This window comes from Myxine glutinosa, chromosome 13 (assembly GCF_964187855.1).
Source record: "Myxine glutinosa chromosome 13, kmMyxGlut1.1, whole genome shotgun sequence".
Classification (NCBI taxonomy): Eukaryota; Metazoa; Chordata; class Myxini; order Myxiniformes; family Myxinidae; genus Myxine; species Myxine glutinosa.
Genome location: NC_136273.1, coordinates 2,833,298 through 2,857,875, shown reverse-complemented (window position 1 = coordinate 2,857,875; position 24,578 = coordinate 2,833,298). Strand labels below are relative to the sequence as shown.

Genomic DNA, 24,578 nt, shown 5'->3' with positions numbered 1-24,578 from the left:
ATGTCATGCTTGGCCGGCTTGCCCCGGAGGGCCTCGTAAAGGGGCCGCATGAGCTGAGCAGCGCGGGGCACGAATCGGTGATAAAAATTGACCATGCCGAGGAACTCTTGTAGGGCTTTGATGGAACGGGGACGCGGGAAAGTGGTGATGGCCTCGACCTTGGTCGGCAGCGGCACGGCCCCGGTCTTGGTGATGCGGTGGCCCAAAAAGTCAACGGTCGTCGTGCCGAAGTGGCATTTGGCTGGGTTGACAATTAAGCCGTGCTCGCTGAGGCGACCGAACAGTGTTCGGAGGTGGAGGAGGTGCTCGGCGCGGGACGTGCCGGCGACGAGGATGTCGTCCAGATAGACGAAAAGAAATGGCAGGTCGCGCAGCACGCCGTCCATTAAGCGCTGGAACGCCTGGGCCGCGTTCTTGAGGCCAAACGGCATCCTCAAAAATTCGAACAGGCCGAACGGCGTGATGACGGCCGTCTTCGGGACGTCGGCCGCCCGGACAGGTACCTGGTGGTATCCCCGTATCAGCTCAATTTTGGAAAATATGACCCGTCCCGCCAAACGGGCGGAAAAGTCCTGGATGTGCGGGATCGGGTACCTGTCGGGGGTGGTAGCATCGTTGAGGCGGCGGTAGTCGCCACACGGGCGCCATCCGCCCCCCGGCTTTGGCACGATGTGCAGTGGTGAGGTCCACGCGCTATTGGAGCGCCGCACGATGCCGAGGTGCTCCAACGCGTCGAACTCGGCCTTTGCCACGGCGAGCTTGGCCGGGTCGAGGCGGCGGGTCCTGGCGTAGACCGGCGGGCCTGTAGTGGGTATGTGGTGCTCGATCCCATGCCGCACTGCGACGGCCGAAAACGTCGGCCGCGTGAGGGCCGGGAATGCCGCGAGCAGGCGAGCGAACACGTTCACCGTCGGGAGGGCGCACGCTAGTTCGGTCGGCGCGGAGCTGCTCATCGTGCACGCCAGGGAGCTGAAGGTCTCGGCGTTGACAAGGCGACGTCGTTTGACGTCGACCAGCAGCCCGTGCGCGCAGAGGAAGTCGGCGCCCAGCAAAGCCATGGGGACGCAGGCGGTCACAAAGGTCCACTGAAAGCGCTGGTTGCCGAAGCAGAGGGTGACGTCGCGCGGGCCAAAAGTGCGTATGGCCGAGCCATTAGCAGCGACCAAAGAGGGGCCGCAAACGGCGTCCCGCCTGTCCTGCTCGGAGGCGGGTATGACGCTCAGTTGGGCGCCGGTGTCACAAAGGAAATGCCGCCCGGACGCTTTGTCCCGAATAAAAAGCAAGTTGCCCGAGTGGCCGGCGCTCATGGCTGGGAATGAACGCCGGCCCGGCCGTTTCCGACTTGCCGAAAGTGCACGGGGGTCGGCACGTCCGAGCCTTGTGTCCGAACCTGGCGTGGTAATAACACCACGCCTGGTCAGTTGGAGGCCGCGGCCGTCGTGTCGGAAGTGGTCGGCGCGGCATGGCGGCCACCAGTTGCATCGGCAGTTCGGCCTCCAACCGCGCAGGGTGCTCGGGCGTCGTGGGCGTCGCCTCGGACGGCGGCAGGCTCCAGGTAGCCGCGCCGATGTGTTGGCCCGCCGAGGAGATCTTATCGGCTTCCCTGGCGAGGGTGCGGGGATCGGTGATCGACGTGCCAGCCAGGGCGAGGCGTACCGGGTGAGGCAGCTGGCAAAGGAACAGCTCGCGGAACAGAAAATCCGGAGAGTGCTCACCGAGCAACGAGAGCATATAGTCCATGCGCTCGGACCGGCGCGTGTCGCCGAGCTCGGGCAGGTCGAGCAGGCACCGTGCGCGTGCCGCCGGTGAGGGCGAAAGCGTCGAGGAGGAGCGTCTTCAGCGTGTCATACTTGTCAGCAGCCGGCGGGTGCTCGAGGAGGCTCAGGGCGCGGGCCGCGGTGGCGGAACCGAGCGCTGCCATGACATGGTGGACGCGGGTGTCGTCTGCGGTGATGCCTCGCAGGGCGAACTGGGAGTCCGCCTGGGCGAACCAAACAGCCGCGTGAGCCTCCCAGAAGGTAGGCAGTTTAGGAGTCACTGCCGTGTCCATGTCGGTAGGTCACCAGTGAAGGAGCTGCGCTCCAACGCGAGTCGAAAGAATTGACGCGACCAAAGACGGAATTCGTCCGAGTTGCTTTATTGAAACAAAACAACTCAGGTATTCTGACAAGCCCGTTTATCGGGCAGCAATATATATACACATTTATGCCGGGGCGTTTGCCCGGGAAAACCGAGACCGGGCATGCCCGGGTGTCAAGGGCGAGTCCTGGAAAGGCGAGTCTGGACATGCCCGGGCGTCCTGGACGCGGCCTGGCAAGTCGAGGCTGGGCGTGCCCGAGCGCTCTGGGCGAGCCCTGGAAAGGCGAGAGCGGGCATGCCCGGACGCTCTGGGCGAGCCCTGGAAAGGCGAGTCTGGACATGCCCGGGCGTCCTGGACGCGGCCTGGCAAGTCGAGGCTGGGCGTGCCCGGGCGCTCTGGGCGAGCCCTGGAAGGACGAGACCGGGCGTGCCTGGGAGGTTCGGGCGTGCCCGGGAACAGCGAGTCCGGGCATGCCCAGGAGAGGCACATCTGGGCCCGTCCGGACGAGCCCGGCATGGCGATCGCGCCCTGGCAGGTGCAAGGCGATTGTGTACATTCAGCGGGAACCGCTACAATACTGTATTTTATTTGAGAGTGCTATACTGTATTTTCTTTGATAGTGGTATACTGTATTTTATTTGATAGTGGTATACTGTATTTTATTTGATAGTGCTATACTGTATTTTCTTTGATGGTGCTATACTGTATTTTATTTGATAGTGCTGCTCTGTATTTTCTTTGATAGTGCTATACTGTATTTTCTTTCATAGTGCTATACTGTATTTTCTTTGATAGTGGTATACTGTATTTTATTTGATAGTGGTATACTGTATTTTATTTGATAGTGCTACACTGTATTTTCTTTCATAGTGCTACACTGTATTTTCTTTGATAGTGGTATACTGTATTTTATTTGATAGTGCTATACTGTATTTTATTTGATAGTAGTATACTGTATTTTCTTTGATAGTGCTATACTGTATTTTATTTGATAGTGGTATACTGTATTTTCTTTGATAGTGCTATACTGTATTTTCTTTCATAGTGCTATACTGTATTTTCTTTCATAGTGCTACTCTGGATTTTATTTGATAGTGGCATACTGTATTTTATTTCATAGTGCTATACTGTATTTTCTTTGATAGTGGTATACTGTATTTTATTTGATAGTGGTATACTGTATTTTCTTTGATTGTGCTATACTGTATTTTATTTGATAGTGCTATACTGTATTTTCTTTGATTGTGCTATACTGTATTTTCTTTCATAGTGCTACTTTGGATTTTATTTGATAGTGGTATACTGTATTTTCTTTGATAGTGCTATACTGTATTTTCCTTGATAGTGATATACTGTGGCGGTTACCTTATGTGCAGGTAACCGCATGTGGCGGTTACCTTATGTGCAGGTAACCATTACCTTATTTGGGCATAATACACGCGCCCGGGCCTGTTGGACTTTTGGTTGTGTGGACGTGACGCACGCGCGGTTGCCAGAGCCGCGCCCTCCGAAGAGGGCTTTTCGCTTTATATAAGCGTGCCGACTTCCGTTCGCTTTTAGTGTGCTGGATCTTGCTGTTTGAATAAACCAACTTCGAACCCTATGAATGGCCTCGTTCTCTCGCCTTCCGCGACTCCTAAACTGGTGACCCCCGGCTGCCCTAGAACGGATTGGGGGCTGCAAACGAACACGGCAAGCGCGCCCTAGCCAGGGAAGCCACCTAAGCTGGTGACGCCGGCTTCTCCCGCACGGCTTCGGGCACAGTTTCGAACGCGGTTTCGAAATGCCGGAGTTTCGGAAACGACGACGGCCATGACTATGAGGTTCGCGCACCGCGCTCGGCTCCTCTACGACCAGAGGGGTGAGCCTGCTCCAAGACCCTCCGAAGGCACGGCTGCTTCGTCACCTTCGCGCGCACTGACGTTGGCGGAACGGCTGCTTCGTCACCTTCGCGCGCACTGACGTTAGCGGCATGGCCGCTTCGTCACCCTCGCGCAACTACAACTACAACCGCAACTACTTCTCCGACCCTGCATCCTCGGGAGGCCCGTGAGGAACCTCGGCAGCCTCCCCCGAGGCCTTGACCAGCCCCTCGGTTGGCTCAACCGCTTTTCGCGTGCATCGAGGCCGAGCGCTGCTCGAGCCTTCTCGGCACTGCACCCGCGAACTGCAACCTCGGGAGGCCCGCGAGGAACCTCGGCAGCCTCCCCCGAGGACTTGACCAGCCCCTCGGTCGCCTCAGCCTACGCGGAGTGCATTCTGGGGGGACGTATGTGGCGGTTACCTTATGTGCAGGTAACCATTACCTTATTTGGGCATAATACACGCGCACGGGCCTGTTGGACTTTTGGTTGTGTGGACGTGACGCACGCGCGGTTGCCGGAGCCACGCCCTCCGAAGAGGGCTTTTGTCTTTATATAAGCGTGCCGACTTCCGTTCGCTTTTAGTGTGCTGGATCTTGCTGTTTGAATAAACCAACTTCGAACCCTACGAATGGCCTCGTTCTCTCGCCTTCCGCGACTCCTAAAATACTGTATTTTATTTGATAGTGCGACACTATTTTATTTGATAGTGCTATACTGTATTTTCTTTGATTGTGCTATACTGTATTTTCTTTCATTGTGCTATACTGTATTTTCTTTCATAGTGCTACTCTGGATTTTATTTGATAGTGGTATACTGTATTTTATTTGATAGTGGTATACTGTATTTTATTTGATAGTGGTATACTGTATTTTATTTGATAGTGGTACACTGTATTTTATTTGATAGTGGTATACTGGATTTTATTTGATAGTGGTATACTGTATTTTATTTGATAGCGGTACACTGTATTTTATTTGATAGTGGTATACTGTATTTTATTTGATAGTGGTACACTGTATTTTATTTGATGGCGGTACACTATTTTATTTGATAGTGGTATACTGTATTTTATTTGAGAGTGGTATACTTTATTTTATTTGATAGTGGTATACTGTATTTTATTTGATAGTGGTATACTGTATTTTATTTGATAGCGGTACACTGTATTTTCTTTGATTGTGCTATACTGTATTTTCTTTCATAGTGGTACACTGTATTTTATTTGATAGTGGTATACTGGATTTTATTTGATAGTGGTATACTGTATTTTATTTGATAGCGGTACACTGTATTTTATTTGATAGTGGTATACTTTATTTTATTTGATAGTGTTATACTGTATTTTATTTGATAGTGGTATACTGTATTTTATTTGATAGCGGTACACTGTATTTTATTTGATAGTGGTATACTGTATTTTATTTGACAGTGGTATACTGTATTTTATTTGATGGTGGTACACTGTATTTTCTTTGATTGTGCTATACTGTATTTTATTTGATAGTGGTACACTGTATTTTATTTGATAGCGGTACACTGTATTTTCTTTGATTGTGCTATACTGTATTTTCTTTCATAGTGCTATACTGTATTTTCTTTCATAGTGCTACTCTGGATTTTATTTGATAGTGGTATACTGTATTTTATTTGATAGTGGTATACTGTATTTTCTTTGATAGTGGTATACTTTATTTTCTTTGATAGTGGTATACTTTATTTTATTTGATAGTGGTATACTTTATTTTATTTGATAGTGGTACACTGTATTTTATTTGATAGCGGTACACTGTATTTTATTTGATAGTGGTGAAGGAGCTGGGGCTCCCACGTCGATCAGAAGAATGGACGCGACAAAAAGCTGGAATTCATCTGAGTTGCTTTATTGAAATCAAACACTCAGGCACTCTGAAAACCCGTTTATCGGTCAGCAATATATATCTATTAACCCAGGGGGTTTGCCCAGGCCCGGCGCCAGGGGGCGTGGCCCAGCGTCCTGGCTGCGGCCTGGCAAGTTGAGCGCGGGCCTGCCCGGGCGTCCTGGACGAGCCCGGCATGGTGATCGCTCCGCGTCCTTGATAGGTGCAAGGCGATTGTGAACACCCAGCGGCAGCCGCTACACACGTCCCCCCAGAATCGACTTGCACCGGCAGGGTCAATTTGAGGGGGGTCCTGATGACCCGGCCGAAGCGACCCCTGGCGGGTCGTGGGAGGGGGTCCGGTGAGGTGGTGGGCGGTCGAGTGGGGGGCACCGTGGACAGGGGGCGGCCTCGCCGCGGCGGAAGGGCCACCCGTGGTGGGTGGTCGACGTCCACGTGCGCCGGCTTGAGGCGGTCCACTGCAATCCGGTCCGACCTGCCGCCGATGTCGATGACGAACGACTTGTCGTCCCGTCGCAGCACCCGGAAGGGCCCGTCGTACGGCGGCTGGAGTGGCCACCGATGTGCGTCGTGACGCACAAAAACATACTCCGCTGTGCGGAGTGCTGGGGGGACGTAGGACTGGGGGTCACCGTGGTGGGATGTTGGCACGGGGGCAAACCGTCGGGCGGCCTCCTGGAGGTCCGAGCGCTGGTGAGCTGCGGACCAGGGACTGGTAGCGTCGGGCACGAATTCGCCCGGGACGCGTAGCGCCTGGCCATAGACAAGCTCGGCGGTGGATGCCTGGAGGTCCTCCTTGGGGGCCGTGCGAAGGCCCAAAAGGACCCACGGCAGCCGGTCGGCCCAACCGCCGTCTTGAAGGCCGGCCATGAGCGCGGCCTTCATGGAGCGGTGGAATCGCTCGCACAACCCGTTTGCTTGGGGGTGGTAGGCCGTAGTACGGTGGAGCTTGACCCCCAGGTTGCGGGCGACCGCGCCCCACAGCTCGGAGGTGAACTGTGGTCCGCGGTCTGACGAGATGTCCGCCGGTGCGCCGAAGCGGGCGACCCAGGTGGCGATGAAAGCCTGCGCCACGTCGGCGGTGGTGGTGGAGACGAGGGGAACGGCCTCCGGCCACCTGGTGGTCCTGTCCACCATGGTGAGCAGGTGTGTGAACCCCCGTGACGGGGGGAGGGGGCCCACCAGATCCACGTTGACGTGGTCGAAACGTCGTTCGGGCACGGTGAAAGGTGCCAGCGGGGCCTGGGTGTGTCGGTGGACCTTGGCCCGTTGGCAGGCCGTGCAGGTGCTGGTCCAATCGCGGACGTCCCGACGAAGGCCGTGCCAGACGAAACGCGCCGACACCAGCTTCTGGGAAGCTTTCCGGCCCGGGTGGGAAAGGCCGTGGAGGGAGGCGAAGATGCGGCGTTGCCAGGTGACGGGCACGATGGGGCGAGGCTGGCCTTGGGAGACGTCGCAGAGCAGGACAGTGTCCGCGCAGGGGATGTCGGCCAGGCGGAGGCCCGTGTCCGCCGCCCGGAGGGCTTGCACCGTGGTGTCGGTGGTTTGGTCCGCCGCCATAAGCGCAAAATCCACGCCCAGGTGGACCGCGTTCGCGCTGGCCCGGGAAAGACAGTCGGCCACGGCGTTGTTTTTGCCGGCGACGTGCCGGATGTCCGTGGTAAACTCCGACACGGCGGAGAGGTGGCGCTGTTGGCGGGCCAACCATGGCTCCGTGACCTTGGCCATGGCGTAAACCAACGGCTTGTGGTCGACGAACGCCGTGAAAGGTCGGCCCTCCAGGAGGTGGCGGAAATGGCGGACGGCCAGGTGTAGACCGAGGAGCTCCCGGTCAAACGTGCTGTATTTGAGCTCGTTCGGCCGGAGCTGCCGGCTGAAAAAAGCGAGTGGCTGCCAAACCCCGTTCACCCATTGCTCATGTACGGCGCCCACCGCGTAGTCGGAGGCATCCGTGGTGAGGGCGATGGGAGCGTTGAGCACCGGGTGAGCGAGCAGTGTTGCGTCGGCGAGGGCCCGCTTTGAGCGTTGGAAGGCCGCATCCATTGCTGCGGACCAGGCGATGTCGTGCTTGGCCGGCTTGCCCCGGAGGGCTTCGTAGAGGGGCCGCATGAGTTGAGCAGCGCGGGGCACGAAGCGGTGATAAAAATTCACCATTCCCAGGAATTCCTGCAGGGCCTTTATGGTGCGGGGACGCGGGAACGTGGTGATGGCCTCGACCTTGGTTGGCAGCGGCACGGCCCCGTTCTTGGTGATGTGGTGGCCCAAAAAATCAACGGCCGTCGTGCCGAAGTGGCATTTGGCCGGGTTGACGATGAGGCCGTGCTCGCTGAGGCGCCCGAACAGTGTTCGGAGGTGGAGGAGGTGCTCGGCCCGGGACGTGCTGGCGACGAGGATGTCGTCCAGGTAAACGAAAAGGAACGGCAGGTCACGCAGCACGCCGTCCATCAAGCGCTGGAACGCCTGAGCCGCGTTCTTGAGACCAAACGGCATCCGCAAGAATTCGAATAAGCCGAACGGCGTGATGACTGCCGTTTTAGGGACGTCGGCCGCCCTGACAGGTACCTGGTGATATCCCCGTATGAGATCAATTTTCGAAAAAATGACCCGTCCCGCCAGACGGGCGGAGAAGTCTTGGATATGCGGGATCGGGTACCTGTCGGGGGTGGTAGCGTCATTGAGACGGCGGTAGTCGCCACACGGGCGCCATCCACCCCCCGGCTTTGGCACGATGTGCAGTGGCGAGGCCCACGCGCTATCGGAGCGCCGCACGATGCCGAGGTGCTCCAACGCGTCGAATTCGGCCTTCGCTACGGCGAGCTTGGCTGGGTCGAGGCGGCGGGCCCTGGCGTAGACCGGCGGCCCCGTGGTTGGTATGTGGTGCTCGATCCCATGCCGTACTGCGACGGCCGAAAACGTCGGCCGCGTGAGGGCCGGGAACTCCGTGAGCAGGCGAGCAAACTCGTTCGCCGCCGGGACGGTGCATGCCAGCTCGGTCGGCGCGGAGCTGCTCAATGTGCATACCAGGGAGCTGAAGGTTTCAGCGTTGATTAAACGACGCCGTTGGACGTCCACCAGCAGTCCGTGTGCGCAGAGGAAGTCGGCGCCTAGCAGAGCCATGGGCACGTTGGCGGTTACAAACGTCCAAGCAAAGCGTTGGCCGCCGAAGCAGAGGGTGACGTTGCGCGGGCCGAAGGTGCGGATAGTCGATCCGTTGGCCGCAACCAAGGAGGGGCCGCAAACCGCGGATTGCCTGTCCTGGTCAGAGGCGGGTATGACGCTCAGTTGGGCGCCGGTGTCGCACAGGAAGCGCCGTCCGGACGCTTTATCCGTGATGAACAGTAAGTTGCCCGTATGGCCGGCGCTCATGGCTGGTAATGAACGCCGGCCCGGCCGTTTCCCGGCCTGCCGAAGGTGCACGGGGGTCGGCATGTCCGGGCCTTTTGTCCGAACCTGGCATGATAGTAACACCACGCTTGGTCGGGTGGAGGTGGTCGGCACGGTAGAGCGGCCGCCAATTGCGTCGGCAGTTCGGCCGTCGACCCTGCCGGGTGCTCGGGCGCCATGGTTGTTGCGTCGGACGGCGGTGGGTCCCATGTCGCCGCTGCGATGCGCCGTCCTGCAGCGGAGATCTTGTCGGCTTCTCTGGCAAGGGCCCGGGGATCTGTGATCGTCGTGCTTGCCAGGGCGAGGCGTACCGGGTTAGGCAGCTGACGGAGGAACAGCTCCCGGAACAGGAATGCCGGAGAGTGCTCGCCGAGCAGTGAAAGCATGTAGTCCATTCGCTCGGAAGGGCGCGTGTCGCCGAGCTCAGGCAGTTCGAGCAGGCGCCGTGCGCGTTCCGCCGATGGGAGAGCGAAAGCATCGAGGAGAAGCTTCTTAATCGCGCCGTATTTGTCAGCGGCTGGCGGGCTTTCGAGGAGGCTCAGGGCGCGGGCCGCGGTAGCCGACCCGAGCGCAGCAACCACATGGTGGAAGCGGGTGTCGTCGGCCGTGATGCCTCGCAGGGCGAACAGGGACTCCGCCTGTGCGAACCAAACCGCCGCGTGAGCCTCCCAGAAGGTAGGCAGTTTAAGGGCGACTGCCGTGTCCATGTCGATAGGTCACCAATGAAGGAGCTGGGGCTCCCACATCGATCAGAAGAATGGACGCGACAAAAAGCTGGAATTCATCTGAGTTGCTTTATAGAAATCAAACACTCAGGCACTCTGAAAACCCGTTTATCGGTCAGCAATATATATCTATTAACCCAGGGGGTTTGCCCAGGCCCGGCGCCAGGGGGCGTGGCCCAGCGTCCTGGCTGCGGCCTGGCAAGTTGAGGGCGAGCCTGCCCGGGCGTCCTGGACGAGCCCGGCATGGTGATCGCTCCGCGTCCTTGATAGGTGCAAGGCGATTGTGAACACCCAGCGGCAGCCGCTACAGTGGTATACTTTATTTTATTTGATAGTGGTATACTGTATTTTATTTGATAGTGGTATACTGTATTTTATTTGATAGCGGTACACTGTATTTTATTTGATAGTGGTATACTGTATTTTATTTGACAGTGGTATACTGTATTTTATTTGATGGCGGTACACTGTATTTTCTTTGATTGTGCTATACTGTATTTTATTTGATAGTGGTACACTGTATTTTATTTGATAGCGGTACACTGTATTTTCTTTGATTGTGCTATACTGTATTTTCTTTCATAGTGCTATACTGTATTTTCTTTCATAGTGCTACTCTGGATTTTATTTGATAGTGGTATACTGTATTTTATTTGATAGTGGTATACTGTATTTTCTTTGATAGTGGTATACTTTATTTTCTTTGATAGTGGTATACTTTATTTTATTTGATAGTGGTATACTTTATTTTATTTGATAGTGGTACACTGTATTTTCTTTGATAGCGGTACACTGTATTTTCTTTGATTGTGCTATACTGTATTTTCTTTCATAGTGCTATACTGTATTTTCTTTCATAGTGCTACTCTGGATTTTATTTTATAGTGGTATACTGTATTTTATTTGATAGTGGTATACTGTATTTTCTTTGATAGTGGTATACTTTATTTTCTTTGATAGTGGTATACTTTATTTTATTTGATAGTGGTATACTTTATTTTATTTGATAGTGGTATACTGTATTTTATTTGATAGTGGTATACTTTATTTTATTTGATAGTGGTATACTTTATTTTCTTTGATAGTGGTATACTTTATTTTATTTGATAGTGGTATACTTTATTTTATTTGATAGTGGTATACTTTATTTTATTTGATAGTGGTATACTTTATTTTCTTTGATAGTGGTATACTTTATTTTATTTGATAGTGGTATACTTTATTTTATTTGATAGTGGTACACTGTATTTTATTTGATAGCGGTACACTGTATTTTATTTGATAGCGGTATATTCTTAGAACTACATAATGTTAGATGGTAACTGGTAAGGCCAATTTAATGTCCCCTCAGTCCTTGTTGCATCACACTGTACACCATTCCTCACTGGCTCTGTGCCAGAAGGGTGGTTTTAATTCAAGTCTGATCCTTCCTGGATTGAACCCAGAACCAGAAGTTCCTCACTCACTCATACGCAAACAACCTGTCATTGAAATATCGTATCCTGATGCCCAAATCTTGATGTCATTTTAAACTTTTACACATCCACCATTATTTCTGCCTTGGAGTAATAACTATGTGTGCAAAAGGCCTATCCTCCATTTTTAACCCAGCACTTGAAGAAGATGCGAGGAGCACAGGATTTTCCATAATGATGCAAAGTAGAGCAGAGAGAATGACACGTGACATCTTTGAAGAGAGTCGACAGAAGTACTTTCTCTACCAACGACAGGCCATTGATGAGAGGAGATAGAGTATAGGCCATAGTACTATGGTAAATGTGCCCATTGAGAGGAGATGAAGTATAGGCCATAGTACTATGGTAAATGTGCCCATCGAGTGAGAGGAGATGAAGTATAGGCCATAGTACTATGGTAAATGTGTCCATCGAGTGAGAGGACATGAAGTATAGGCCATAGTACTATGGTAAATGTGCCCATCGAGTGAGAGGAGATGGAATATGGGCCATAGTTGTACGGTATATGTCCTATTGAGAGGAGATGAAGTATAGGCCATAGTTGTACGGTATATGTCCCATTGAGAGGAGATGGAATATAGGCCATAGTTGTACGGTATATGTCCCATTGAGAGGAGTTGGAATATAGGCCATAGTTGTACGGTATATGTCCCATTGAGAGGAGATGGAATATGGGCCATAGTTGTACGGTATATGTCCCATTGAGAGGAGATGGAATATGGGCCATAGTTGTACGGTATATATCCTATTGAGAGGAGATGGAATGGAATATAGGCCATAGTTGTACGGTATATGTCCCATTGAGAGGAGATGGAATATGGGCCATAGTTGTACGGTATATGTCCTATTGAGAGGAGATGGAATATAGGCCATAGTTGTACGGTATATATCCTATTGAGAGGAGATGGAATATAGGCCATAGTTGTACGGTATATGTCCTATTGGGAGGAGATGGAATATAGGCCATAGTTGTACGGTATATATCCTATTGAGAGGAGATGGAATATAGGCCATAGTTGTACGGTATATATCCTATTGAGAGGAGATGGAATATAGGCCATAGTTGTACGGTATATATCCTATTGGGAGGAGATGGAATATAGGCCATAGTTGTACGGTATATGTCCTATTGGGAGGAGATGGAATATAGGCCATAGTTGTACGGTATATGTCCTATTGAGAGGAGATGGAATATAGGCCATAGTTGTATGGTATATATCCTATTGAGAGGAGATGGAATATAGGCCATAGTTGTACGGTATATATCCTATTGAGAGGAGATGGAATATAGGCCATAGTTGTACGGTATATGTCCCATTGAGAGGAGATGGAATATGGGCCATAGTTGTACGGTATATGTCCCATTGAGAGGAGATGGAATATGGGCCATAGTTGTACGGTATATGTCCTATTGAGAGGAGATGGAATATGGGCCATAGTTGTACGGTATATATCCTATTGAGAGGAGATGAAGTATAGGCCATAGTTGTGCGGTATATGTCCTATTGAGAGGAGATGGAATATGGGCCATAGTTGTACGGTATATGTCCCATTGAGAGGAGATGGAATATGGGCCATAGTTGTACGGTATATGTCCCATTGGGAGGAGATGGAATATGGGCCATAGTTGTACGGTATATGTCCCATTGAGAGGAGATGGTACCATCTTGATTAATTTGGGACGCTCAGGTCATCAATCAGCAGCGGTCCTTCGGACCTGCTCTATTTTTTGATTATCTTATTACATTTAATGTTGTTTTTATTTATCTAATGTCATTGTTTCGCTTCTTGTTTTCCTATTATTCGCCCCTTTCTTCCAGTCCAAGTCCCCTTGACTTTTCACTCCTGAACTCTGACTCTCCCTGAACTCTGCGGTGTCAAAATGAGTCATTCCCACCGCATGTGCTTCCTCACCTGGTTGTACGCAGCCCTTTGACTCACCACCACTGTGTCCACCTTCCCCGTCCTCGCTCTGCTGAAGGTTTAATGCCCAAAACATCAGCTTCCCATGGCAGTTAGCAAGCCGTAATCAACGTCCTATCAATTCCATCCATATATAGATGTTTATATGCTTCTTAATATATTTTGCTGCTCCATCTTCACACCCTTGGTTATGTGTGCATGATAAGGAGAAGCTAGAATATCATGTGAAGACATAGGAATGAAGATAACGAAGAACTTTCTGTAAGTGCTGAAATCAAAAGAGATTGGTTTGCTTTTGCTGGTTTTTCATGCCTTGTTACGATGACATCACCAAACTAGAACGGCACCCGGGAGAGCATACCTCCGCCTAGTGAATATTTCATGTTTTGTATCCACTGATAGGCCGGATTTGGATTCGGACCTGAACCAAAATCTAATCGGCTTGTTCTTGTCACCAAACCACCTCGTCCACCAAGTTTAGTCATAAGTCGTCCATAACATTTTAAAATATCATGTTATATATCACTTTTCGCCCGATCTCTCAATAGTGAAGAATCCCTCAAAAAATTAAATAATTATCCTATCCGAATCCACATTCAGATCTTCATCAAAATAGAATCGATTCGACCTTATCACACACCCAACCTCTCCACCAAGTTTCGTTCAAATCCGTCCATAACCTTTTGAGATATCCTGCTATATATCGTTTTTGGCCCGATCTCCCAATGGTGAACCAATGGTGAAGAATCACTTAAAAATATATATTAGCCGGATCCGGATTCGCATCTTCACCAAAATCTAATCATTTCGTCTGTGTCACATACACTACCTCTCTGCCAAATTTCGGCCGAATCCGTCCAAAACTTTTTGAAATATCTTGTTCACAGACACATAGACAGACAAACAAACCAACAAAAGACATCATGCAGAGCACTATACTCGCAAAATCCACCCCCCGCCCCCCAAAAAAATGTTGCCATTGATCCATCAAATTGTCCATTTCATGAACATTAAAATTGACGATCTTGATCAAAGCTCGGGTCAATAGGATGAAAAGTGACGATTTTTCAGATGAAAAATGATTTTAGAAGTTTGACCTTGAGTTGACCTTTGACCTTTTGACCTTAATAGCTGGTTTCCCAATTCAGTGAGGCACTATACGAATGCTGTTCAATTTTCAAGTCAATCGGATGAGAATTGATGGGTTTTCAGATGAAAATTGATGATTTTGGAAGTTTGACCTTGAATTGACCTTTGACCTTTTCACCTCAAAAAAGTGTGTTTTCCTATTTCTTGACTCGATATGCAAATGCTGTTCAATTCCCAAGTCAATCGGATGAAAATTGACAGGTTTTTTAGATGAAAATTGATGATGTTGAAAATTTGACCTTGAGTTGACCTTTGACCTCTTGACCTCAAATAGTTCACTTTCCAAGTTAGTGTCTCAATATACAAATGCTATTCAATGTACAAGTCAATCAGATTTAAAATGGCGATTTTAGAAATTTGACCTCCAGATGACCTTTGACCTCAAAATCAATAGGCTTTTCAATTTGGACGACCTATACAACTTGGTGAAGTTTCGTGACGATTGGTTTAGAATTGTGACCTGTAGGCCGATGACAAACAAACAAGAAGACGTCATGCGGAGCACGATACTTGCAAAATCCGCCCCCCACCCCCCTCCCCCCGCCCCATCCCCAGAAAGTTTTTTCCATTGATACAGCAAATTGTCCATTTAATGAAGATTTAAAATTACGATCTTGATCAAAGCTCGGGTCAACAGGATGAAAAGTGACGATTTTTCAGATGAAAAATGATTATTTTAGAAGTTTGACCTTGAGTTGACATTTGACCTTTTGACCTCAACAATAGTTGGTTTCCCAATTCAGTGAGGCAATACACAAATGCTGTTCTATTTTCAAGTCAATCGGATGAAAATTGATGGGTTTTCAGATGAAAATTGATGATTTTGGAAGTTTGCCCGCGAGTTGACCTTTGACCTTTTGACCTCAAAAATAGTTCATTTCCCAATTTAGTGACAATATACAAATGCTATTCAATTTTCAAGTCAATCGGATTTAAAATGGCGATTTTAGAAATTTGCCCTCGAGATGACCATTGACCTCAAAATCAATAGGCTTCTCAATTTGGACGACATATACTGCTTGATGAAGTTTCGTGACGATCAGTTTAGAATTGTGACCTGTAGGCCGGTGACAAACAGACAAACAGACAAACACAACCACAAACGCAACCGACCAATATACTTGAAAAATCTTCCATTTTGCAAGTACCGATTATTCCAGAGTGTATGTTCTGGCTCCAAAAGTATCTTCGGGTTTCACCTCTTGCTATCCTTATCATCGAGAAGTCTAATTATGTTCGCTGCCTTATTGCTATGTTTCAATGTCGATGTTAATCTCTTTAATATACCTGATATTCAACATCTTCTGAAAACTGTTTCCATTATTGTGTTGACAAACCACCCAAACTTACAGGGTGGACAAAATCCCTGGATTTTGAAGCTGCATATTGTTATGTAGAAGAAGAAGAAGGGGGGGGGGGGTCCATAGATCCACGAATGTGGTAAACATAGTATACACCGTGTGTTAGATTTGCTCCTATATTAGGTTAGATCTGTCCGTTTTCCCACTTTCGTGCCTTCGCGTGCGACCAACCACCAAATGTGATTTCTTTATCGGGTGATCCTTGGGGAATCGTAATACAGTAGTTATAACTGTGAATGCAGTGCAGTGCAAATTTGTCATCGTTTCGGTCATCCGTGGCGGTCGTGCAAAGCCCCGGCTCATCGCGTCCGCGTTAGCCGGGCCTCCGACGCGACAATATCATAACACGTGGCGGTCGTGCAAAGCCCCGGCTCATCGCGTCCGCGTTAGCCGGGCCTCCGACGCGACAATATCATAACACGTGGCGGTCGTGCAAAGCCCCGGCTCATCGCGTCCGCGTTAGCCGGGCCTCCGACGCGACAATATCATAACACGTGGCGGTCGTGCAAAGCCCCGGCTCATGGCGTCCGCGTTAGCCGGGCCTCCGACGCGACAATATCATAACACGCGGCGGTCGTGCAAAGCCCCGGCTCATCGCGTCCGCGTTAGCTGGGCCTCCGACGCGACAATATCATAACACGTGGCGGTCGTGCAAAGCCCCGGCTCATCGCGTCCGCGTTAGCCGGGCCTCCGACGCGACAATATCATAACACGTGGCGGTCGTGCAAAGCCCCGGCTCATGGCGTCCGCGTTAGCCGGGCCTCCGACGCGACAATATCATAACACGCGGCGGTCGTGCAAAGCCCCGGCTCATCGCGTCCGCGTTAGCCGGGCCTCCGACGCGACAATATCATAACACGTGGCGGTCGTGCAAAGCCCCGGCTCATCGCGTCCGCGTTAGCCGGGCCTCCGACGCGACAATATCATAACACGCGGCGGTCGTGCAAAGCCCCGGCTCATCGCGTCCGCGTTAGCCGGGCCTCCGACGCGACAATATCATAACACGTGGCGGTCGTGCAAAGCCCCGGCTCATCGCGTCCGCGTTAGCCGGGCCTCCGACGCGACAATATCATAACACGCGGCGGTCGTGCAAAGCCCCGGCTCATCGCGTCCGCGTTAGCCGGGCCTCCGACGCGACGATATCATAACACGCGGCGGTCGTGCAAAGCCCCGGCTCATCGCGTCCGCGTTAGCCGGGCCTCCGACGCGACAATATCACAACGCTCGACCACACATCGTGTTCATTGACTATGTAAACATGCGGCTGCACAAATACGACGTTTCACCGACATGCCTCCCCGGGTGGCACAAAGTTCAGATTTCGTGCCTATCTCTAAAATTCCCAACGTGCCTGGTCCCAAGCTTGCGCAAAATATCGCGGTGGTATCGCAAAACGTACCGTTACCAAGACGTCTTGTTTTGTGCATTTAAGGACAGGAATTGAATGGGATGTCTATGTCTTGGGGGATGTAGAAAAGGATTTAAACGAAACTTCTGATTTTACACGGAAAGCTCTTGGACCAAATCCGCCTCGTGGGTTTTGTTTGACGCTCAACGTCCATTAAAGCTGAACTTGGACATTTCTTGAATCTGTTCATAGGAAATGTGCATACTGATCATACATGATCATATACAATGCGTTTTTCAGGTATGTTCCTGGTAAACAGCCTCAAGTGAAAGGTTCTTCTCACACAACTTTAGAGTTTATGACTTTGTACCAAAATACTGACGGTTTTCTTGAATCAAGAACCTGTTGTATTTGTGGCGCATGGATTTCTAAGTCTTTTTCACTTCCCCTTTCTTACCATTATTCTGATGTCAGATCGAGATCAGCGGTTAACGCCGCTGTTGTTGATGGTGAGGGGTGGGAATGAAAATGGTGGTGGTACTGCTCATGATGGAGGTTGTAAAACGGTTGCGTCTGGAAGCTGAAGAATTTGAGCGATTTAATCCGATTCTGAGGACACAAACCTGTGCTGCTCATCATGGAGACTCGGCACGAAATCCCACGATGGTTTGTGTGCCTTTTGCACACTTAGACATAAGATACAGGCACGGAAGGGTGTACGCCACGTGTCACGGAGCCCACCTCCGTGCAGGTAATGATTAATCCTTCATTTGTACGTTAAGGTCTTCGATTTGTAGTTGTTCGTGTTAAATACAAAATCCCCAAGTCTGGAGACACTGAATGCTGTTTGGTTCGCTCCGCCACAGGTGGACAGAGGTTATGTTTCAACCCCAGTCTGCCTGTTTGTCTGTGAACAAAAAGTTGTGGACAGATTCCGACGAAATTTTGTGTGTGAGACGAGGACGAATTGATATTTGGGTGAAGATCCTAATCTGCTTCCAGAAACAAGAGGTTTTTGTTTTTATTTTAACTAATGCTTGCCAACTATGAGAGATCGGGCCCAAAAACGATAAATGTGTACGACACGATATTTCCAGACGTTGTGTTGGGACGAGGTATGACAAAACGATGTAGATGACACAGGAACAAGGCGATTCCATGTTGGTTCAGGTCCGAATCCAGATCCGCATATCAATGTATACAAAACGTAAACTGTTCGGCATGGTGGAGGTGTGCGCTCTCTATCTCGTTTTCATTTGTTTCCTGATTATGGCCTAATCTGGAAAGTGTGAGCTGGTAAGCTAGTTTTCATTTGATTCCTGATTATGGCCTAACCTGGAAAGTGTAAGCTGGTAAGCTAGTTTTCATTTGTTTCCTCATTATGGCCTAACCTGGAAAGTGTGAGCGGGTAAGCTAGTTTTCATTTGTTTCCTGATTATGGCCTAACCTGGAAAGTGTAAGCTGGTAAGCTAGTTTTCATTTGTTTCCTGATTATGACCTAACCTGGAAAGTGTGAGCTGGTAAACGAGTTTTCATTTGTTTCCTGATTATGGCCTAACCTGGAAAGTGTGAGCTGGTAAACGAGTTTTCATTTGTTTCCTGATTATGACCTAACCTGGAAAGTATGAGCTGGTAAGCTAGTTTTCATTTGTTTCCTGATTATGACCTAACCTGGAAAGTGTGAGCTGGTAAGCTAGTTTTCATTTGTTTCCTGATTATGACCTAACCTGGAAAGTTTGAGCTGGTAAACTAGTTTTCATTTGTTTCCTGATTATGACCTAACCTGGAAAGTGTGAGCTGGTAAGCTAGTTTTCATTTGTTTCCTGATTATGACCTAACCTGCAAAGTATGAGCTGGTAAGCTAGTTTTCATTTGTTTCCTGATTGTGACCTAACCTGGAAAGTGTGAGCTGGTAAGCTAGTTTTCATTTGTTTCCTGATTATGACCTAACCTGGAAAGTGTGAGCTGGTAAGCTAGTTTTCATTTGTTTCCTGATTATGACCTAACCTGGAAAGTGTGAGCTGGTAAACTAGTTTTCATTTGTTTCCTGATTATGACCTAACCTGGAAAGTGTGAGCTGGTAAACTAGTTTTCATTTGTTTCTTGATTATGGCCTAACTTGCAAAGTGTGAGCTGGTAAGCTAGTTTTCATTTGTTTCCTGATTATGACCTAACCTGGAAAGTGTGAGCTGGTAAGCTAGTTTTCATTTGTTTCCTGATTATGGCCTAACCTGGAAACTGTGAGCTGGTAAGCTAGTTTTCATTTGTTTCCTGATTATGACCTAACCTGGAAAGTGTGAGCTGGTAAGCTAGTTTTCATTTGTTTCCTGATTATGACCTAACCTGGAAAGTGTGAGCTGGTAAGCTAGTTTTCATTTGTTTCTTGATTATGGCCTAACCTGGAAAGTATGAGCTGGTAAGCTAGTTTTCATTTGTTTCCTGATTATGGCCTAACTTGCAAAGTGTGAGCTGGTAAACTAGTTTTCATTTGTTTCCTGATTATGACCTAACCTGGAAACTGTGAGCTGGTAAGCTAGTTTTCATTTGTTTCCTGATTATGGCCTAACCTGGAAACTGTGAGCGGGTAAGCTAGTTTTCATTTGTTTCCTGATTATGGCCTAACCTGGAAACTGTGAGCTGGTAAGCTAGTTTTCATTTGTTTCCTGATTATGACCTAACCTGGAAAGTGTGAGCTGGTAAGCTAGTTTTCATTTGTTTCCTGATTATGACCTAACCTGGAAAGTGTGAGCTGGTAAGCTAGTTTTCATTTGTTTCTTGATTATGGCCTAACCTGGAAAGTATGAGCTGGTAAGCTAGTTTTCATTTGTTTCCTGATTATGGCCTAACTTGCAAAGTGTGAGCTGGTAAGCTAGTTTTCATTTGTTTCCTGATTATGACCTAACCTGGAAAGTGTGAGCTGGTAAGCTAGTTTTCATTTGTTTCCTGATTATGACCTAACTTGCAAAGTGTGAGCTGGTAAGCTAGTTTTCATTTGTTTCCTGATTATGACCTAACTTGCAAAGTGTGAGCTGATAAGCTAGTTTTCATTTGTTTCCTGATTATGACCTAACCTGGAAAGTATGAGCTGGTAAGCTGGTTTTCATTTGTTTCTTGATTATGGCCTAACCTGGGAAGTGTGAGCTGGTAAGCTAGTTTTCATTTGTTTCCTGATTATGACCTAACCTGGAAAGTGTGAGCTGGTAAGCTAGTTTTCATTTGTTTCCTCATTATGGCCTAACCTGGAAAGTGTGAGCTGGTAAGCTAGTTTTCATTTGTTTCCTGATTATGACCTAACCTGGAAAGTATGAGCTGGTAAGCTAGTTTTCATTTGTTTCCTGATTATGGCCTAACCTGGAAAGTGTGAGCTGGTAAACTAGTTTTCATTTGTTTCCTGATTATGGCCTAACCTGGAAAGTGTGAGCTGGTAAACGAGTTTTCATTTGTTTCCTGATTATGGCCTAACTTGCAAAGTGTGAGCTGGTAAGCTAGTTTTCATTTGTTTCCTCATTATGGCCTAACCTGGAAAGTGTGAGCGGGTAAGCTAGTTTTCATTTGTTTCCTGATTATGACCTAACTTGCAAAGTGTGAGCTGGTAAACTAGTTTTCATTTGTTTCCTGATTATGGCCTAACCTGGAAAGTGTGAGCTGGTAAACTAGTTTTCATTTGTTTCTTGACTATGGCCTAACCTGGAAAGTATGAGCTGGTAAACTAGTTTTCATTTGTTTCCTGATTATGGCCTAACCTGGAAAGTGTGAGCTGGTAAGCTAGTTTTCATTTGTTTCCTGATTATGGCCTAACCTGGAAAGTGTGAGCTGGTAAACTAGTTTTCATTTGTTTCCTGATTATGGCCTAACCTGGAAAGTGTGAGCTGGTAAACTAGTTTTCATTTGTTTCCTGATTATGGCCTAACCTGCAAATTGTGAGCTGGTAAGCTCGTTTTCATTTGTTTCCTGATTATGGCCTAACCTGGAAAGTGTGAGCTGGTAAACTAGTTTTCATTTGTTTCCTGATTATGGCCTAACCTGGAAAGTGTGAGCTGGTAAGCTAGTTTTCATTTGTTTCCTGATTATGACCTAACCTGGAAAGTGTGAGCTGGTAAGCTAGTTTTCATTGGTTTCCTGATTATGACCTAACCTGGAAAGTGTGAGCTTGTAAACTAGTTTTCATTTGTTTCCTGATTATGACCTAACCTGGAAAGTGTGAGCTGGTAAACTAGTTTTCATTTGTTTCCTGATTATGGCCTAACTTGCAAAGTGTGAGCTGGTAAGCTAGTTTTCATTTGTTTCCTGATTATGACCTAACCTGGAAAGTGTGAGCTGGTAAGCTAGTTTTCATTTGCTTCCTGATTATGGCCTAACCTGGAAACTGTGAGCTGGTAAGCTAGTTTTCATTTGTTTCCTGATTATGACCTAACCTGGAAAGTGTGAGCTGGTAAGCTAGTTTTCATTTGTTTCCTGATTATGACCTAACCTGGAAAGTGTGAGCTGGTAAGCTAGTTTTCATTTGTTTCTTGATTATGGCCTAACCTGGAAAGTATGAGCTGGTAAGCTAGTTTTCATTTGTTTCCTGATTATGACCTAACCTGGAAAGTATGAGCTGGTAAGCTAGTTTTCATTTGTTTCTTGATTATGGCCTAACCTGGGAAGTGTGAGCTGGTAAGCTAGTTTTCATTTGTTTCCTGATTATGGCCTAACTTGCAAAGTGTGAGCTGGTAAGCTAGTTTTCATTTGTTTCTTGATTATGACCTAACTTGCAAAGTGTGAGCTGGTAAGCTAGTTTTCATTTGTTTCCTGATTATGACCTAACTTGCAAAGTGTGAGCTGGTAAACTAGTTTTCATTTGTTTCCTGATTATGGCCTAACTTGCAAAGTGTGAGCTGGTAAACTAGTTTTCATTTGTTTCCTGATTATGACCTAACTTGCAAAGTGTGAGCTGGTAAACTAGTTTTCATTTGTTTCCTGATTATGGCCAACTTGCAAAGTGTGAGCTGGTAAGCTAGTTTTCATTTGTTTCCTGATTATGACCTAACTTGCAAAGTGTGAGCTGGTAAACTCGTTTTCATTTGTTTCCTGATTATGGCCTAACCTGGAAAGTATGAGCTGGTAAACTAGTTTTCATTTGTTTCCTGATTATGACCTAACCTGGAAAGTGTGAGCTGGTAAACTAGTTTTCATTTGTTTCCTGATTATGGCCTAACTTGCAAAGTGTGAGCTGGTAAGCTAGTTTTCATTTGTTTCCTGATTATGACCTAACCTGGAAAGTGTGAGCTGGTAAGCTAGTTTTCATTTGTTTCCTGATTATGGCCTAACCTGGAAAGTGTGAGCTGGTAAGCTAGTTTTCATTTGTTTCTTGATTATGGCCTAACCTGGGAAGTGTGAGCTGGTAAGCTAGTTTTCATTTGTTTCCTGATTATGGCCTAACTTGCAAAGTGTGAGCTGGTAAGCTAGTTTTCATTTGTTTCCTGATGATGGCCTAACTTGCAAAGTGTGAGCTGGTAAGCTAGTTTTCATTTGTTTCCTGATTATGACCTAACTTGCAAAGTGTGAGCTGGTAAGCTAGTTTTCATTTGTTTCCTGATTATGACCTAACTTGCAAAGTGTGAGCTGGTAAGCTAGTTTTCATTTGTTTCCTGATTATGACCTAACTTGCAAAGTGTGAGCTGGTAAACTAGTTTTCATTTGTTTCCTGATTATGGCCTAACTTGCAAAGTGTGAGCTGGTAAACTAGTTTTCATTTGTTTCCTGATTATGACCTAACTTGCAAAGTGTGAGCTGGTAAACTAGTTTTCATTTGTTTCCTGATTATGACCTAACTTGCAAAGTGTGAGCTGGTAAACTAGTTTTCATTTGTTTCCTGATTATGGCCTAACCTGGAAAGTATGAGCTGGTAAACTAGTTTTCATTTGTTTCCTGATTATGACCTAACCTGGAAAGTGTGAGCTGGTAAACTAGTTTTCATTTGTTTCCTGATTATGGCCTAACTTGCAAAGTGTGAGCTGGTAAGCTAGTTTTCATTTGTTTCCTGATTATGACCTAACCTGGAAAGTGTGAGCTGGTAAGCTAGTTTTCATTTGTTTCCTGATTATGGCCTAACCTGGAAACTGTGAGCTGGTAAGCTAGTTTTCATTTGTTTCCTGATTATGACCTAACCTGGAAAGTGTGAGCTGGTAAGCTAGTTTTCATTTGTTTCCTGATTATGACCTAACCTGGAAAGTGTGAGCTAGTAAGCTAGTTTTCATTTGTTTCTTGATTATGGCCTAACCTGGAAAGTATGAGCTGGTAAGCTAGTTTTCATTTGTTTCCTGATTATGGCCTAACTTGCAAAGTGTGAGCTGGTAAGCTAGTTTTCATTTGTTTCCTGATTATGACCTAACCTGGAAAGTGTGAGCTGGTAAGCTAGTTTTCATTTGTTTCCTGATTATGACCTAACCTGGAAAGTGTGAGCTGGTAAGCTAGTTTTCATTTGTTTCTTGATTATGGCCTAACTTGCAAAGTGTGAGCTGGTAAGCTAGTTTTCATTTGTTTCTTGATTATGGCCTAACTTGCAAAGTGTGAGCTGGTAAGCTAGTTTTCATTTGTTTCTTGATTATGGCCTAACCTGGAAAGTATGAGCTGGTAAGCTAGTTTTCATTTGTTTCCTGATTATGGCCTAACTTGCAAAGTGTGAGCTGCTAAGCCAGTTTTCATTTGTTTCTTGATTATGGCCTAACCTGGAAAGTGTGAGCTGGTAAGCTAGTTTTCATTTGTTTCTTGATTATGGCCTAACCTGGAAAGTGTGAGCTGGTAAGCTAGTTTTCATTTGTTTCTTGATTATGGCCTAACCTGGGAAGTGTGAGCTGGTAAGCTAGTTTTCATTTTTTTCCTGATTATGGCCTAACCTGGAAAGTGTGATCTGGTAAGCCAGTTTTCATTTGTTTCCTGATTATGGCCTAACTTGTGAAGTGTGAGCTGGTAAACTTGTTTTCATTTGTTTCCTGATTATGGCCTAACTTGCAAAGTGTGAGCTGGTAAGCTAGTTTTCTCCTCTTTGTGGTCTCAACGCCATTTTTCTTTCGGGTCATCGTTTACACGTTAATGGAATCGACCTTTTACCTTTTCACTGTTGCTGCCTTAACTGACCTACCTTGCTCCCAAGGCCTGTATGTTTGCCAGATTCTCACCTTGCTCACCTCATATTAGCTCAGGTATCTGGTGAAACCTGCTTTCCAAACAAGGGCTTCTCCTCCTGAACACTGAAAAGTTATTCTAAAAATCTGACAAGTAGTTTACAAATGAATTTGTTCTGTCCCATGTACCTCTCTGTGATGAAGGATCATTTAAAGTACACACCTGGATTGTGTCATGTGCAGAGATGTTAACAATCCCTTCTTGTTTACCTGTCACTGCACTC

The 24,578-nt window shown here is 47.7% G+C and overlaps 1 protein-coding gene across 2 annotated transcripts in view; it reads left to right on the top strand.

Moving 5' to 3' along the window:
* Nucleotides 1–24,578, top strand: part of LOC137438506 (breast cancer anti-estrogen resistance protein 3 homolog) — a 253,752-nt gene that overhangs the window by 33,887 nt on the left and 195,287 nt on the right. Inside the window, exon 1 of one of the 2 annotated variants that reach the window (XM_068133602.2) lies at nt 13,373–13,388. The exons of the other annotated variant lie outside the window; for it this stretch is intronic. The gene's annotated coding sequence lies outside the window, so the exon portion shown is untranslated. Of the gene's footprint in view, nt 1–13,372; nt 13,389–24,578 lie in introns of those variants that run through there. 2 annotated transcript variants of the gene reach the window in all.